We start from the raw sequence: 3,454 nt of genomic DNA, 5'->3' as shown, positions 1-3,454 counted from the left end.
GTCATTGGGCCTTAGAGCCTACACTGATTAGCACTAGTGCTAGTGGGAGATTGTTAGTTAGAGCCCTATTGCCAATCATATGATGATTATTGTATGGACTCATTATATCATATTCCTATATATATAAAGGCTTTTGTTTTATTTATTATACTTATTTGTATTGGTGCCAATTAACTAAGTATAATAGCGTCTTTGAGTAGAAAGTTCTTACCTATATCAATCGATTGGTTGAATCGATAGTGAGATGATATAGGGAACGCTACTCTTAATCATTCCTAGTCAAGTATTAACATTCAGGGACAATGTTAATGCGATGAGACTAGCATGTAGGTCAACTCGTTGACTTGATCTCACAAGTCATGGATATAGAGATATCAAGTTGACACATGGGTATGCATTGGAGAATGTATACTGAATGACCCGCCATAATAAAGTATCATGGATCGTTATATGAGTGTCATATACTTTCTCATGTGGCTATTAGTATGACTACTAGTCCTTGGACCTGAAGTCACCATGATTCCCTACATAAGGAGGTGCATACTTTGACTTCGTCAAACGTCACCCGTAACTGGGTGGAATATAAAGGCGATTACTGAGTATGTAACAAATTATGCGGAGGGATGTGAGTGATGTAGATGGGATCTATCCCTCCTATATGACGGGAGTGACATCATTATTTTTTATAGAGTGAGGCCACTAAGTGCATGGCCATGCCCAAATGAGTCAATATGAGATATTGAGCTCATTTGATTAGAGTGTGTCTACTTGAAGTTCAAGATTTAGATTGATTAGAGAATGACACGGTCTATGCCTCACATTGATCAATCTAGATGTCAAGGATAGAAGGACATTGTCATATATTGTGAAGAGTCACAATTAGTAGTCATAAGGTGATGATGGATCTCAACATTCTTATAACTTGGGTAGTAATGATGTGTTACCAGATACCGCTCATTACTTCTAAATGAGTTTAGGAGCATTGTCAACATTACAAGAACCTATAGGGTCACACACAAAGGACAATTAGATGGAGATTCGATCCATATGATGAACCAAGAGGATTAGGTTCATGTGATGAACCGAATTGGATTAAGAGTAATCCAAATTAGATTAATTGAGTAAAACTCAATTGAGTTAGACTTAAGTGAGGCTAGACTTGAGTTAGACTCAAGTGAGGCTTAATGATGATATTCATTGAATTTTGAATTCATTGATAAATGGAATTCAATTTGAATTTTAGATTCAAATTTTGAATTAGTTTCAAAATGGTCATTTAATGAAGAATGAATATTCATTAAATATTCATTAAGGCTCATTAATGAGGCTCATTAATGGTGTTAATGAGCATTAAGTATTTTCATTAGATGAAAATACTTAAGCCATTTTTTACTCTTATTTTCATAATCGATCATCATTATTCCTCCTTGCTTCTTCTTCTCTTCCTCTCCTCCTCCTTGGACGAAACCCTCAAAGAGTGCTAGCACACTCTAAGGTTTCTTCTCCACCTAATTGTTCATGTGGATACACATAGAGAGGTGTTCACTTGACACCCTTGAGATCTGGATTCTTCTTGGACGAGCGGGATAAGCGAAGGGCTTCGCATCAAAGGTATACACTCCTAAACATGTAGATCCAAAGTAGATCTAGGATTAGAAAACACGTACATGAAAATTTTAATATTCGCACAGATCCATTGGCATGGGATTTCGGGGTTTCTGCAATGCAAAAAGAGGTTTTTGCAGCTCGAAAGACCTAACAAATTTTCATGATACAAGGTCACAAATTTGGAGGAGAAGTATCAGAAAGTCCTTATCTGCATCTTGAAACATTTTTAGAGATTTGTGATATGGTGAAATGTGAAGGAGTGTCAGCAGATGCAGTTCGATTGATGACATTTCCTTTTAGTATCAAGGATAAAGTAAGGATGGTTATATTCTCTCTATTCTCAAAGTATCACAAGTTGACAACAATTGGAGAAGCTATTTCTGAATCATTTTTTTCCTCCAAGCAGAATAGTGTATATGAGGAATTGCTTTACGAATTTTGCTCAGGCATATGGAGAATCATTATTTGAAGCATAGGAAAAATTCAAGAGTCTCCAAAGACAATGCCCTCATCATGGTTTGGAGAAATGGCTAATTTTACACATATTCTATAGGGGAATTTCTTTTTCAGATAAGTGCTTGTTAGATTCATCAGTTGGACGTTCTTTTATGGACAAAAGTATAGAAGAAGCTTATATATTAATTGATCAAGTGGCATTGAACCTCCATGGATGGTCGAGCAAAAGTTGGATGGAATCTCCCTTAAATATTCAAGAAGTGAAAGTCATAAATACAAGAGAGCCTGTCAAACAAAATGCAGTTCAACCACCCAAGAATGTTGAAATTCACAAGTCACAGAATGAGGAGTTAAAACATTTGGGGGAAAAGATTGAAAGTATTGTTTCAAAATGGTTTAAAGAAGATTCCCCTCCTTTGCAGACAAGATCTAGTGAAAATGATAATGATCTTAAGTTATGAATTGGCAAGAATCATGAAGAATTTCTGAAGAAGGACATGTTTAGAATTGAGGAGAAGAACAATAGAAAACCACATGAACTCAATTCCATTATTCCAGGAGGTTCCCAAGTGCCACAAGTACCTTTTTCTCAATGATTGATCATGCCAACATTAGATAAGCAAGTTCAATCTCCTCCACAAGCTAAAAGGGAATATGGGAAGTTAGAAGTACCTTCCCCAAGACCTTCGCTAAGGGTTCCTTTTCCATAAAGGTTAGTGGGGGTCAATGAGAACAATGACTTTAAAAAATTTTGTGATACTGGTAAGGTTGAGTGTAGATTTCATAGTGTGTATTAAGATGAAGACTCTTCAGATGAGGATTATGATGATAATGCAATGGATAACGAATTTTTAGATCTACCTCCAGGTTTTATTGGAAATAGTGAAATTAAATTTTCAGATGATGAATGTGATGTGGTAGATCAACTTAAAACTGCAAGTGAAGTTATTGATCCTCCTATAGTTGATTCCCCTATTGAGGATATTGATGTTGGTTTGTTTTTTAATGTTTGTGTTGATGATGTTGATATGGAATAATGTGTAGGGAGCTGTGTTGTGGAAGCAGCATCTCAAGAATCACCTCCTTTGTCCACACAATCCTTAGATGTTGTAAGATTTGCAAGGATTGAGCATGTTGTGGACCAATGTGTAGGGACTCATGTAGATATGGTTGAGTCTCAAGAATCACCATCTTTGATATCACCAACACCTGAGCCAGAGCCAAAACCATCATTTGATTCAGAGGAATTTACTTCTACATGTTTAGAAATTTCAGGTATCTCTCAGCAAAGTAAGATTAGTATTTCTTGTGATCTTTTGGAAAATTTTATAGAGGTACCTATCATTGACTTTGTTGGATGTGATTCAGTTTTTATTTCTTATTCTGCTTA

General features: G+C 35.9%; 1 non-coding gene across 1 annotated transcript; it reads right to left on the bottom strand.

The window, feature by feature from the left end:
- Window positions 1–2,022: 2,022 nt before the first annotated feature.
- On the bottom strand, window positions 2,023–2,128 carry LOC122025851. The gene has a single exon (XR_006123876.1). It is a non-coding gene; the product is annotated as a small nucleolar RNA R71 (small nucleolar RNA).
- Between the last annotated feature and the right edge of the window lie 1,326 nt (window positions 2,129–3,454).

Source organism: Zingiber officinale, chromosome 9B, assembly GCF_018446385.1.
Source record: "Zingiber officinale cultivar Zhangliang chromosome 9B, Zo_v1.1, whole genome shotgun sequence".
NCBI classification, from domain to species: Eukaryota; Viridiplantae; Streptophyta; class Magnoliopsida; order Zingiberales; family Zingiberaceae; genus Zingiber; species Zingiber officinale.
The sequence above is the reverse complement of the archived record's forward strand: the minus strand, read 5'-3'. Positions and strand labels throughout refer to the sequence as shown.